This window comes from Mus musculus, chromosome 9 (genome assembly GCF_000001635.26).
Source record: "Mus musculus strain C57BL/6J chromosome 9, GRCm38.p6 C57BL/6J".
In the NCBI taxonomy this organism is placed as follows: domain Eukaryota; kingdom Metazoa; phylum Chordata; class Mammalia; order Rodentia; family Muridae; genus Mus; species Mus musculus.
In genome coordinates, this window is record NC_000075.6 from 91,927,740 (window position 1) to 91,943,281 (window position 15,542).

Below are 15,542 nucleotides of genomic sequence, written 5' to 3' on the forward strand. Positions count from 1 at the left end.
ATCTTAAATTGTCCACTGGAGTATTCAAACAAGACCAGACATTTAATCATGGTCAAATGAAATTATAATATATTTCAAGGCCAGGGATTTACTGTAAAAGCCTGGAATTTTACAGTTTATGGTATTAACATCTTTACAGAGAATGGGCCTTGTCTAACTGATTTTATATAAGCGTACTGAAGAATTTTGCTGATTTTGTCATAGAGTCTTTGTAATACGGTAAAAGTAGTAGCAGAATAAGTATTATGTATTATTAAAATATCATTTTAGCTGCTGTTTTCCAGATTAGAAGTGTTCTAGTAAAATCCAATTTTAGTTATCTTTGACTTTCTATGCTGAAAGTCATATACTGACAACAGTCCTTAACTGTCCCAACTGCTCTGTCTACCTCAAAAGGTGGTTTTACTAAGTGGTCCAAGAAGGGCCTCTAGCTCTTTCTGAGTTACATACTGGGAATATAAGGGTGGCTGCCTCTTTTTTTCAGGCACAATCTAGAAGCTGCACAGATTTCCTGTTATGTATTCCACTTGGTAGACCTCTATCAGACATATACACTGGATTTATACCTGATTTCCAGAAAAACTAAAGCATGAAGTACTTCTCTGTGTGGCTGTGTGATTAGCCAGAAAATCCATTTCACTAAAAATATGAGATGCCATATGAGGGATAAAAATCATCTCTGTCATATGTTGAATCATCCTGAATAATTCATAAAACAATTTGAAATGCATTCTCTTATTTGATAAAAGGATGCCACCAGTAGCCAAAAGTTGAGATCTTTCAGCACTGGTGGAATCTAGAATTTTATATAGGAAAAATATATGTATCTGCAAGATTACTGGAGTAAAATTTCTCCCATCTTCTTTAGCCCTGTTAATTCGTCTGTTCTGTTGGTTATAGTTGAGCTCTTCTTTTCCCTCGTGCATGTCAGAATGGCTGACTGTGTTTCCTTTATTGCAATAGTGTGGTTGTAGCCAAACATTGCAGCTTTCTCTTCCACTCTCCGTTAAAACACTTCATTTTTCAGAATTTTAAAACATCTTTGTAGAATGCTAAAAGATTCAATCAATGCTTCTGCTGTTCCAGTAGAGAATGAAAGCATTGAATAAGAAAATAAAAAAATTCAAATTTTTAAATCAATTTGTACAATTAGTTGAACCTAAAATCAAGTCCAGCCATTCATTGTTGATCCTCACTATGAGCCAGAAATATCCCTGACTATTTATTTAATTTAATGTAGTCCTCTCAAATATCTGTAATATATTTCTCAGGTTGTTTGTTTGTTTGTTTGTTTGTTTCCAAATTGAGAAAATGTAAGCTCAGGGGAGACAAAATGATCTTTCCAAGGTGCAAGTGACATTACTCTCTAGGTGTGTTAAAATACTTGTGGGTTTTCTAGCTTTTACATTTTGAGCAAAAAGTTAATGCTCATCTAACTTGTTTTACTGACATTGATAACTATGAATTTATATCAGTTGCTCACCAGTGAAAAAACTGTATCAGGACATTTCTTTAGACTAGTGATATTAAAATCCAGTGTCTTGGTTCTCCCGATGAAGGTCATCCCTGCGTACTATTTTTACAATGTGACTCATTCAATGACTGACAGGTGATATTGCTTAAAGTCTACTGCACTCATCTTTATCTTGAATTGTCATCTGTTTTAGTCCACCCCTTTACAAAGAGAGCACTGAAACTCAGGCACAGCTTGGCATGCTTCTTGATGTGTTTGAGAGCATGTTGGCACCCATAAAGACATGGAGCCTGAATTCTCATTTCTGTGACTATTGCAGGCAATGTGCACTGACGTGGAAATCCAGAGACATTTTCATCATGGTTAATGACAGTGTATCTAGCCAGTGGGTCATTACAGGCCTTATCCTCAAGTACTTCACACTTCTTGAAATTAATGTTTATTCACAACAATGATACAAGGTCTACAGCATCTTTAGATTCTGCCTAAATGTGACTCAAACCACTGATGAGTGACCATCATCTTTATCATGCTTTGCTAAACATATTTGGCTTTTCAAAAGCAATGGACTCTGAAAGAAAAGGTGTTCACAGTGAGTGAAAGAATGCACCAATATGAAATTCTATGGAATCCAGGGAAAATTTGTATCTAGTTCTTTAGGTGGCCAAACTGAGTCTCCTAAGTACTACTAAGCAGCTGGGAGTGGGAGATGTTGCTGTTTTTATTGCATCAATATGCAGTATGCTTGATCTTATTTCTGACAGAAAGCTAATGAAGGTGACTCTCTAGTATTTGTATCCCTTGTGGAACATAGCATTTGGAATTTTTTTCTACTGTCCAAAAAAATTTCTTCAAAGTCTATGAAGGACTCTGACGGTATAGCTATGATGGTATAAATAAATCATATTGTGTGTTACTAAAATACCATTTTAGCTACTCTTTCCTCAAATGGAAGTTCTATGTATTTTCGTTTTCTTCAACTTTCTAAGCTAATGTACTGGCTACAGTCTTTAAATATGCTGCACCTAACTCCCCTAATATTGTTCAACCTACCTCAAAAGGTGGTTTAATATCTTAGAAAGAAGATAATAAGGTATTGTTTGCATTGTTAATTTACTCTTTCCATTACTTAATTTATTTACTTCCCAAGTAAATAATTAAGGCATCTAAAGTATTTATTGAGCACCAACTACTTGTGCATCATTTCATTAGTTTTGGGGGCAGAGAAAAAAATTAGACAGTATCTCTGACTTCAAGGAATCTGTATAAAATTAACTTCACTTTGTGGGAAAAGAAAATGACGATTGTGGTTACAATAACTCAGAGGTGAGGCATGATGGAAGTTTAGAAAATATTAGGAGTGTGGGAGACATTCATCTCTTAAAAGAAAAGGTTTTGACTGAATATATATATATATATATATATATATATATATATATAAAATCGTTTTCATAGAGAAGTCACTAAGGAGACAACACATGTAGCATATATAAAAATAGGTATAATTAATTCAACAGTATTATCACCTGACTGAAAAGGACACAATGAAGAAGAGCTTTAGTCTATAGAAACAGAATTTGAATGTAGAAATAAAACGGAACTTGAAGGATCCTGAGAAAGGAGTAGTTTAGTAAGGTGATCCCTGGATGCTTGTTAAACATATTAGGGTGGCACATCTCACCAACTTCTTTGTATTAATGATTCCATTAAATAAAATTCCTTTTTATTTTTATTTTTATGCAATGTATTACAATCATGCTCTTTTCCTTACATAAACTCATACCACTTTCCTAACTCTCCTAACCATTAACTTCATGATCTTTCTCCATTTCAACCCTCTCTGTCTATTTCTGTCTTTCTTGCTTTGTCTCTCTCATTCTCACCCTTTCTCTCAAAAGACGAAAAATCTCAAAACAATACAAATCAAAATAAAGAAGCTAAACAACTAAAAACAAACAAACAAACAAACAAACAAACAAAAACCTAGCAAACAAAACCCAACCATAGAGAACAACCTATACTAGTGTGGTTGATGTACAAAGTGAGAAGTCTTTGGAGAAAACTGGTTTTCCTTTCTCCGGGAGGTAACAACACTTACAGATAGCTTCTGGGTTGGGGGTGGCGCTTTGGTCTACTTCTGCTCCTCAGTGAGGGTATTGTATCTGGTGAACTTGTGCAGGTCTTGTGCTTATTGTCACATTCTCTGTGAGTTCATATTTATATCAGTCCTATTGTGTCAGCATGACAGTGTCTCCTAGGAGGCACATACTATCTCTTGCTCCTAACATTTCCCAGCCTCTTTTTCCTCATAAGTCCTTAAGGAGGTTTCGCTGAAGACATCTATTTTGGAGATGAGTGATCCAAAGTCTCCCACTGGGTATTTTCTAGTTGTGGCCTCTATGTTAATTCTTATTTGCTTCAAGAAGACGCTTTTCTGATGAGGGTTGAGCAGTGTTTGGGACTATGAGTATAGCAATTTGTCATTAGGAGTGAGTTTGTTCATATGTTACTTTAGAAGAATAATAGTAGCAAGTTCTCCTCTAAATTAATGGCTTTTATTTGTATATATTCATCTCCACAGTGACTGGTGTAAAAGGATATCATGACTTTGACCATAACTACACTCAAACCACTCTCCATGTTTGCTTTTTATTGCTGTGATAAAGAGTATGGCTAAAAGTGATATAGAGAATAAAGAAAGGGTTTATCTGACTTACACATTCCATCTATGAGGGATGCCAGTGCAGGGATTCAAGGCATGAATTTAGAGGTAGGAGCTAAATCAAAGAGCACAGAGGAATGATGCTTACTGGCAAGGTCTCAGGCTTATATTCAGTTATCCTTTTCTGGTCTCCAGGCAAATCAGGAATGCAAGTGCTACATAGACACACATGCATGTAAAATACACCTGCACATAAAATAAAAAATCGTAGAAAATGAAATTTTGTCTTCTAAGACCATGGAGTAATAAGACATTCCTTTGGTACTGGGATTTGGTAATCATTTTTATCTTTTCAAAAGGACCTATTCTTCATTTTTAAAATAAAAAACAAATAAAAATGTATATAGTCATTGAAGTAGTGTTTTCAGTCAGAAAAGTGAATAGAAATTACTTTCAACTCAAAAAAGTGGGCAAGGTTTCCTGACTGTTAGCATAAGATACTATTTTAACCAAGTGACTAGAGAGCACACACTTTGAAATTTGATCATATTTTTCTGAGCTAAATCTTTTGTTATAGTAGTTGAAAACATGGTATATAAACAGAAAACAGAAGATGATGGAAGATTTAGAAGATGTTGGGAATGCATATAAAACTAACATATGTGTCCAGTTTGTTTTCTGTTACTTCACCCAACCCAAAGTATCATAGGAGAGAAAGAGCTTATTTTATCTTCAGAGGAATCAGTGCAGGAGCTCAAGGCAGAGACCTGAAGGCAGCAACTGAAGCAGAGGTCATAGAGGAGCACTACTTACTGATGTAGTCTCAACGATTTCCTCAGTCTATTTTCTCTCACCAAGAACCATTTTCTCTCATCTCTCACCCAGCACCACCTACCTGGGAGTGGCACATCCCACAGATGGTTGAGTCCTCCATTACCAGTCAGTAAATTTTAACGTCTGACAGTCATAGCCACAGGTCACTCTCATAGAGATTGTTCTTCAGTTGCTACTTCCACTTGGTTTCTATCAAACAGGAAAAAATAAGACCTAACCAGCACAATAAAAAATTTACCTTTATGTTGTACAATTCACATTTAACCAGTCATCAAAACAAACCCTAACTAAATTGTTTTATATTTACCTAAGACATAAACTCTAGGAAATTACTGTTGCAAGTAAGCTGCAAAATATTTCATTTGTGGATATTTTCTTCATGTAAACCCAGAGTAGAATCTAGCAAAAAAAAATATCACATGGAGATAACATGGACAATTTTGTTTAAAGTTTCTATACTGGTCGATGGCTCAACATATCAACTTTCATATGGTCTTCACATAGTTGTTTAATAAAGTTTCATTTTAAAATAACATTCATAGTATGAACTAAGTAAAGTCTATAGTATGCCAAGGATAATTTACATTTTGCTAAAAAGCATATTCCTCAGTTCAGTTCATTGTAATCTAAATAACTTACATTAATTCTCACAAACTGACAGTATGTATGCCTCCAAATACATTGTAATTTAAATAACTTACATTAATTCCTGCAAACTAGTAATATGTTTCCAAATTTAATAGAGCATGTGTACTGATAAGAATATACAGTTGCTTTCTTTATAAAATAATAATTAAAATCTTTAATGTTTCCTTAAATGGACTGAATTTGTTCTATCTTAGTTGTAGATTCTTTGTAAATGTTTTGAATTTTGACCTGAAAAATCACAATCTGAGTGTTCTAAGTGAAATTTATTTCATGTCTGCTTTTAGTGGCATTTAATCTTCATGTAATACTCAATACATTTATCACATGGACATTGCTTCTGAACTATAGTTAATAAAACTTTATAACAAGAAGGTTCAGTGTATTGCCTTTCCATTCCTATAATAATTTCTCAAAATAATCAAGTTGTAAGAGGACTTGCTCCTGCTCTGAGTTCTGTGGTTTTCAGTTCATGACTGACTGGCCCTTCTGCATCAAGGTAGGAGCACACAGTTAAGAAAAACTGCTTTCCTGTGGCCAGAGGAAGAAAAATGGAAGAAGAAAGTGCCAGAGTTCTACCATACATTTGACAGCTCCCTCTGGTACAGTAAGACCCACACCATATAGGTTCAACCACATCGCTACCATTCACAGTAAATGCCAATTCCTTACCACATGTATATTTTAGAGTATGGTTAAGATCCAAACTTTAACAGTGAGCATAAAGAATACTATCAAAAATATTATGTACATGTATGAAAAACCATTATTATATATAATGATAACAAATGTCTTAACATAAACACAAAAGTATGATAATTAAGTGGCTGCTGTTATTTGAAGGCAATATATTAATCTTTCTATGAAAATCAAGATATGGATTTCAAGAAATTTTATATGAAGGCTGAAAAATTTTCAAATGTATAAAGAAGGTATTTTATCTTAAGTTGACTGACCTTCTTGAGTGATACAAAATGCAGGAAAAGGATGAGTCACATTAGGTAATAAAGTTGTTTTATCTCAATGGCCTAGTGAAAAAATATTACAATAAATATTACTTAGCAAATGCTCAATTTTCACTTACCAACTCTTTTCCCTATCTGTAATGGAATATAATATACTCGAGATAATGTTTACCAACCTAGGAATACTTTTGCTGCTGCTTACAACTGGACTCTGTAATTACTAGCTCTTTCTACAGCCTCTGTTAACCCAGTTAAAGTGACCAGTGAACTCTCAAAGCATTGTTATTTTTATCTCTGGCACTGCACTGTGTACACTGGTCTTGCCTTCTTTCAGCATTCACAGGCTTCTTTCCAGCATCACCACACACTGAATATCAAGAGGTGTGTTCAGTTTCACCTCTTCCTTAGGACCTCCATGACTCTACTGAATATCTCAGTATTCTGGAGTTTCATGCACAACACATGACACATGGACAAAATGATTTGGTTTTCTCCGCATTAACTGCCCAAGATGGCAATTCACTGGCTATGAAGCTTCTGCCTAAGGCCTTGGAATGTTAAGGCTTGGATAGTGAGAATTGGATAGAATAGGAAATGTCCCTGATTGTTAAAACTAAAACTTACAGTTGAGCTAGTCTTCATCTTATCTATTTTCTTCACCGTCTTCCTTTAAAAAATACTTTCTTCACTAAGTCCTAACTCTAAAAGGAAGTTCATAATTGCCTTCCTCCATTTTTGTCAAGAAGGTTAACACCCAGAAGGGTGTAAATGAGGATACTTCATACTCACTTGGGAGAAAGAAGAAAACAATCAAGGGAGCCAGAGTGGGGTGGGAGGGATCAGGTGGGAAAGGGGAGGAGGAGGGAAAGGAGCGGGGAGCATGATCTGGTATGGGGAAGTAGACTGGAGAGAAGCCCTGAGGGCCAGCAGAATGAATGGAAATATTCAACCTCTGTAGGGGGACCCTCTAGAAAGTACCAGAGACCCAGAAGGTGAGAGACTCTCAGTATTCAAAGGGAGGGACCTCAGATGTAATGCCCAACAGTGGGGAGAGAGAACTTGTAGAGTCCACCTCCAGTAAAAAGACAGGTCACCAAGTAGAGGGATGGGGTTGCTATCTGGGTCAAAAATTCTGACCCAGAATTGTCCCTGTCTAAAAGAACTGCAGGGAAAAACTGGAGAAGAGACTGAGGGAAAGGAAGTCCAGTGACTATAGGCCCAACTTGGGATTCATCTCAAAGGGTGGCTCTAAGACCTGACACCATTACTAATACTATGGTGTGCTTACAGACAGGAGCCTAGCATGGCTGTTCTCTGAGAGGCTCAATAAGTAGCTGACTGAGACAGATGCAGATATTTTCACTCAACCAATGGACTGAAGTTGGGGATCCCTGTGATTAAATTAGGGAAAGACTGAAAGAAGCTGAGGAGGAGGGTGACCCTATAGGAAGACCAACAGTCTCAACTGTCCTGGACCTCTGATATCTCTTAGACATTGAGCCACCAACCAGGCAGCATACAAGAGCTGGTAAGTAACTCCCAACACATAGACAGCAGAGGACTGCCTGTTCTGGCCTCAGTGAGAGAAGAAGAGCCTAATTCTTGAGAGACTTGAGACCCTAGGGAGTGGGAAGGCCTGGTTGGGGAGGAATCCTCTTTGAGATGGAGTTGGAGGAGGAGGCAGAGAAATGGGATGAGGAACTGTGTGGGAGGACAGACCAGGGGGAGGGGGCAATGACTGTACTGTAAAAAAAAAGAAAGATAAAAAACAAGAAATTCTAGTAATATGGCTGATGCACCTTATCTCTTCTTCATATTCATATACAATTACTTTCACAGCTTGCTGCTCATTTTTGCTTTCTATAAACTCATATAGAAGTCTACTCAGTTGTTTGGTTTCTATTATTATCTATGAACTGTGAGCCTTGCAAATTCATCCTACAAGTTCCCTCTAAGTTTCTTTGCAATAGACCTTTCTTTCTTCTTTTTGCTGAGACCCAAACATCTATGATCATACCCATTTGCAATAACTTGACACTTCTACTTACATACTTCAAAGAACCTTTCATTCACTTTGTTTGTAACATATTTGGATTTTCTCTCTCTCTTCAGGGCCTGATTCTGGTGTGTTCCAATTCCTCATATCTGACTCTGATGAATTCCTTTGGTTGTTTTCCAATAGATGTCTTTGTTTTACCCAGCTGCCCAGTTCCCTAGTTACTCACAAGCCTCCTCCTCTTCTTCCTAGGCTCTTCAATAGTATGCCACCACTCTTTCTGTATAGTGTCCTACCTGCGATTTATTGATTCTGGAAATAGCTGCTTGGACACACTCTAAGTTCCATAGGAATGCTGTCCTTAGCCCTTCCTGTCTCATGCTATTTTTTTCTTTCTTTGGGATAATTATCTTAAATCACCTCACCTTCCTCCTAAGAGCTTTTGTAGACTGAAACTATATTTTTCAGTATTCCTGATCTGTATAGCACATTTTTCAAAATTGACCCCAAACACATAAATTCTTGATAAAAACATATTTTGCAACACAGAATGGCCTTCTGTAATAAATGCCATTAATTTCTTTTCACATAATACAAACTGGATTATAAGTATGGTTTTGTAACTTTTTGCCATGATGTTCATATTCTCTTTAGTTCCTTGGAATATAATAATATTAATAACCTATTGTTTTTGTTATTGTCACAGAATCTATTGAAGGATATGGAATATGATTGGCAACATACAGTTGTTTTAAATTTAATTCTAACACATTGAATTGTTTGCAGTTGAATAGATTTAAAAATAAGTAGGCCATGGTGAAATCAAGGTACAGAGGATGGTGTGCATGTGGTCTCTCTGCCATGTATTAAATTAAATATCTTGTGTTTTCTTTAGCCAGAGAAAGTTTTAAATGAACAATTTCTTATGACATTTTTTGGAGTTCATGGAGGACTTTTGATGTTTGTAGAGAGCTATAGACATTAAGGAATTAGAACTTCCACATGCACACATACATATAAACATAGTTATTGAGTAGTCATGGCTAATGTTTCTGATATCTGTGAATGTTCTATGAGTGCTCTGACATCTATGCACAAACCATCCCAAATGCACATAATACTGAAATAAATAATGTGAAGTCTCCTGCATTTTCTGTGTTTGATAAAAATAAATTTCATAGACTAGATTAATTTTATTTTATAAATAAATTGTTATTATTAATTGGTTGCATGATTACATGAAAGTGGCATTGAAGAGATGTTCAATTTTTGAACTAAATCTTTTTTAAATTTATTTTTAATTCACTTTACATCCCAATCACAGCCCCTGTCCTCTCCATTCCATCCTTACAAATACCTCCACCCATTACCCCCCTCTCTTTCTCAGAGACGAGGAAACCCTCCCTTCTGTACCACTTAACTCTGGGACATCTAGTATCAGCAGAACTAAGTACATCCTCTTCCATGGAGGCCCAATGAGGCAGTCCAGGTAGGGGAGTGGAGACAATGGCAGGCAATAATCCCTGTTCCAGTTGTTAAGGACCCACATGAAATGAAGACCAGGCTCCACATTGTCTGTCTACTACAAACGTTTAATCTAAGTGTGTGTGTGTGTGTGTGTGTGTGTTTGAACTTAATCACTTTACATCTCAGTCACTGTCTTCCATCACTGTGGGATGTCATTCCATCCCACAATCCATGCCTTTATTCCCCCATTCCCTTTTCTTCTGAGCCAGTGTAGGTACCCCTTACATCAAGTCTGTAAGGCTAGGTACATCCTCTCCCACTGAGGCCAGACAAGGCAGCCCAGCTAGAAGAACATATCCCATGTATAGGTAACAGCTTTTGCTATAGCCCACTCCACTTTAAACCAAATCTTTAAGAGACTATAACTGATGAGTGACAATAATCCTTTACTAAAGTATTTTCTGTGAATTTCATAAATATTCAATATCTAAAATTGTAATACTTGGAAATGAGTGAACACATAGTTTTTATTTTGTAAAATATTAGGTTTGCTATTTTTTCTTAATTTCGTCTTAGATGTACAATATACAGTATTTTTTTCAAGATTTATAAAGATAATATTGATCTGTTGATTGTTAAGAAAATAGTGTAATCTTTTCTTGGTAAGCTTGGAGAAGGTAAGAATCATGTATAAATTCCAGTTTAGTTAATCACCACTTAAACAGATTTGTAACTTTCAAGATTAATGTTAAGTATCTATGTAGCATAACGCATCTCGGATAAAGATATCAATATTTGAATAAATTTTCACCACGTATATATGTATGCATCCAAACTAAAATAATTTATTCCATTGATGTTTATTTAGAAACATTTTCCTATGTGTTAAAATATATCCATATAAACTTTTCCCCCAAAAGTACACTCATTTGCATCTTTTTAAGGTTTACACATAACTCTTGCATAAGTAAGGATATGAAGTTTGCCTTCTTAGAAAGTGTTTTTATCCCATTGAAACCAAACCAAAAAAACAGATGTGCCATCGCCTGTTTCGCAGTCAGAGCCGATCTGAAATGGCTGCTGTTCACTCAGGGAAGTCATAAAGAGATCAAATGACTTCTGGGCCAATGGAAAGCCTGACTGTCTCAGTGCTGTGCAGACCAATTTGAAGCAGTAATTAGACTGACTGGAAGCTTGTGTGAATGGTGAATTCACACAATTATGAAGCGCCTGGAAATGCTGCTTTCAATATTGAATACCTTGTCAATTGATTCTGATGGGGAATAAGGAAAATTCAGCATCTCAATATTGAAAGGGTGATAGGATGGTGAGTTGTGGTGCATTAAAAATGGGGGGGGGGGAGTGTGCATTCAGTTCTGGAATTAGTTTCATTGGTGAAAAATCCTAGTATTAGCTAATTCCGATGTAATTATGTCCTCCTAGGTATCTTCAGCATGTAGCTTTCCTTCTAATTTCAGAAATGTCTACAAATGTAAGGAGTTTCCAGGTAATAGTGGAAAACGCTTTCAGGAACTGAAACTTGATTAACACATGGCAATGGCAGGTCTTCGTGGTGTAATTAAAGGATGTTGCGTGGATGCTTCTGAAATGCCCATAAACAAATGTGACTTCGCTGCTGCTGCCAAATGAGCCCACTGTCCCACAAACGAGCTGAAAGCAAAAAGCTTGCTGTCCCGCCTCTGCAGTCTCAGTCTGAGGTGACTGCTGTGCAACATTACCAGAATGATTTACTGGAAATAAGCACACACATATATGCACCAAGATACTGTATTTAAGCCTCATCTTACTCTAATGAAAAAACGTGCCTACCATTCCTGAGAGTATGTAAGCCGCCAGAGGCTGAATACTGCAGGACTAGAAGGGAACAAAATGATGCTTCGTCGCAAGTAGTCCCAGAAGCCGATTCTGACAATACTAACTTTATTTATTTTAAAGTCACAATTATGAAGAAAGCCAAAAAATATCTGGAGATTCCTAGTCTTTTAGTAGTCATTTTCAAATGGCAATCCTTCCCTGTGCTATCTTCAGTGCCTGCATGTTTTCTGAAGAGTTTTTTTTTTTTTCTTCTTCTTCTTTTCTAAGGGAGACTTTGGAGGTGAGATCTTACAAGCCTACTAAACATTTGTACTCTGCATTATACTCAGAAACTTTTATTCTATTAGTGCTTACTAGATGCTGAGTACTAATTTTGCCTTTACAAATATTAACAATTTAATCCCTCTAACAATCCTATAATGTAAGTAGGTCAGCTTAATTTAGAACTACAGAACGTGAAACACGAGGACCTAAATAATGTACATGTGTTCATAAACGAGTAAAGCAGCCTGATTTAAACACAGGCATTTTTGTTTTGATACTCAGTGTTAATATTCATATGAGTTGTATGTGTGTATGCATAAATATACTATATACATATGTATATATACACACACATATATACCCTCAAAACATATATACATATGCATATAATAATAATAATAATAATAATAATAATAATAAATACAGCATTGGGAGGTTTCTGGCTTATCTTTGATGGTTTGGTAGACCTGTCTTTTTCCATGAATTTTAGATTCTATGAGTCTGGGGTAAGGCCCAAGTATTTGCTGCTCTTTGAGAAAATTTATATGGGTTATATATTTAGTATTAAATGTTTATGTATAATCACTCATAAATATCTCCCTGGTTGACAGGCTCAAGTTACAGTAGTGATTACTCTGCTTGTAGACAGATATTTTAAAATTTATATTTTAAAATACTTGGGTTGCTCACAGTGTCCCTTTCTACTATTATAAGGTATGGCCCGTCACCAATAAAACTCTCTTAGGGATGGGATTCAGAAGTCTAGAGATCAATTGATGAGCCCAATACTTTCTAAATTTGTGAAAACAGAAATAATCGTGAGCACCTCTGCTCTAATAAAAGTAAGATGCATGCTCTGTGCATCTTCCTCTTCTCATGATAAAGAGTTTTGTGGTTGCTATTGTAGATGTTTAGCCTCATTCTCCATGGTCTGGCGTGGAAACTTTCTTCAAGCCTTTCAAATGAGTCCTCCCCAGAAGCAGTGCTATCATCAATCAGCAATTTCCATGTTTTAAAATACCTTTGAATGTATTGAATGTATGAATCTATAATGCTGAATATTCATTAATCACTCTTTCCTCCAAGAGCACACAATACATACACACTTTAAACTTTGACATAAAACACTCATTTATGAATAATAAAGGGATTTTTCTTCTTCAAACACTCTCTCAAATCATATGTAACCAGGAACACGGGCAGCATTGCAACAGCAAGGAGGACAGAGAGAACATCAAGAAATCCAAATGAATTCCAACCCATTAAACGTAATGGTGTGGTGAATCTCAGTGTACCATCTGCTGGGGAACAAGGGTACCCTACTGGAATTCTACATCTTATTTACATAAGAGATAAGACTGTACCAGGAGACAAAATTTAGTTTTTCCTATATTCACATCTGGGAATAACCACATCTGTAAAAAATTTAATCTATTTCTGTTTTGCTATTGTACAGTAAAACTTAAAATGTCACTTTATACAAATATTAACAGCAATAGTGGCACTATAATTAATAAATTAATGACCTTATATCTAACTCCATGTAAAATTTATCAAAATGGTCCCATCTCTTCCATATTGACATATATACTTAAGACATAGAGATTAATTTATTGAAAATGCTTTATTCATATCTGTTTTTAAAAAGGCAACTTGATAGCAAATCTTTGGAACTCAGCTTGACTCAAGTTTAATGAAAAATACTTTGCTACTTAGTTCGGTTGTTAAAATTACTTAAATTTATTGAACCAATTAACTCTAAGCACTTTAAAATGTGTAATATTTAAGTGATAGCCCCAAATCAGATTATCATTGAAAGCAATAGAAGATCTAACTTTTAGAGTACAGCAGTCTCTGATTATCAGATTCAGATTCTTCCTCTTCTTCACTCTTTTACTCATTAAGTATGTCCTTCAAACATCACAAGACTAGCTGGAATTTCCATGAAACACATCCTGGACACCTAGGAAGACCACACCATTTATCTCAGTGTTTATCTTTAGTTTCTGGCATCACTCACAATGTAGCCTGTGAGCTGCACATACTTTGGCTGACTATATATATTGTTTAAAAGAAGTAAAGCAGAATCTCTTTTTGCAGGATCATTTCTCAAAAATTCTCAAGATATCAAATTCTTCTGGAACCCCTTCAGTGATTTCCATCACCAGGAATGTTGACTAATTAAGCACTTTTGCATTACATTCAGACACCAGTATTTAATTAAACACAGTTCTTGTCTCTTCAACTGCTCTCACCGAGCCTCCAGAAGTTGAAGAGTGTCTGCTGTTGACAATGGCAGTCCACCAAGTGGAAAATTATGCAAAGAAAATTGAGAAAGTAGGAAAAATGCCAAGTCTGTTGCCTTAGGGAAGGTGGAGAATATGAAAGTAACTACAGTACAGAGTACTTTGGTTATTGCTGTTGGCACTCTTGTTGATTATGTAATTGACTTTGTAAATTGATATATTACATGTTTATCACTTATCTTATCAAATCACAGGAATGGAAAACAATTTTGTTCTTGAACAATGATGCCCCATTACCCGAGTCCCATCAAGAATGTAGTTGGCTATGTAATTGACCATGGTGGTGAATTGAGCTAATTCAAATCCAGGCTCATACAGCAGAGCTTATCTGCTATCACCAATAGTGTGAAACAATTTCTTTATTATACCGACATATCTCACATCATATGTGAGCCCATTTCTTTTTCATTCAATTGGAGCTTTACAAACACGGACAATCCCCTACATTGTGAAGAGAAGATAGATTCATGTTTCAAATCATGGGAAACCATGGTGTTTCTTTTTATTATTATTATTATTACATATTTTTCTCAATTACATTTCTAATGCTATCCCAAAAGTCCCCCACACCCTCCCCCCCCACTCCCCTACCCACCCATTTCCATTTTTTGACCCTGGCATTCCCCTGTACAGGGGCATATAAAGTTTGCAAGTCCAATGGGCCTCTCTTTCCAGTGATGGCCGACTAGGCCATCTTTTGATACATATGCAGCTAGAGTCAAGAGCTCCGGGTTACTGGTTAGTTCATAATGTTGTTGCACCTACAGGGTTGCAGATCTCTTTAGCTCCTTGGATACTTTCTCTAGTTCCTCCATTGGGGGCCCTGTGCTCCATCCAATAGCTGACTGTGAGCATCCACTTATGTGTTTGCTAGGCCCCGGCCAAACCTACGGATAATAGGAGTTGATGAGAATGAAGATTTTCAACTTAAAGGGCCAGCTAATATCTTCAACAAAATTATAGAAGAAAACTTCCCAAACTTAAAGAAAGACATGCCCATGATCATACAAGAAGCCTACAGAACTCCAAATAGACTGGACCAGAAAAGAAATTCCTCCCGACACATAATAATCAGAACAACAAATGCACTAAA

At 36.1% G+C, this 15,542-nt stretch overlaps 1 long non-coding RNA gene across 6 annotated transcripts in view; it reads right to left on the reverse strand.

Annotated features, from left to right (window-relative positions):
* Gm31409 overlaps positions 1–15,542 on the reverse strand; it is a 42,322-nt gene that overhangs the window by 8,865 nt on the left and 17,915 nt on the right. For 2 of the 6 annotated variants that reach the window (XR_871007.3, XR_871006.3), the window contains exons 2-3: positions 5,032–5,159; positions 4,285–4,382 (exon numbers count right to left, since the gene is read on the reverse strand). This is a non-coding gene — a long non-coding RNA (predicted gene, 31409). Of the gene's footprint in view, positions 1–4,191; positions 4,383–5,031; positions 5,160–6,571; positions 6,644–15,542 lie in introns of all 6 variants that reach the window. The other 4 variants (XR_003948209.1, XR_379704.3, XR_379703.3 and 1 more) reach the window with 4 other exon arrangements.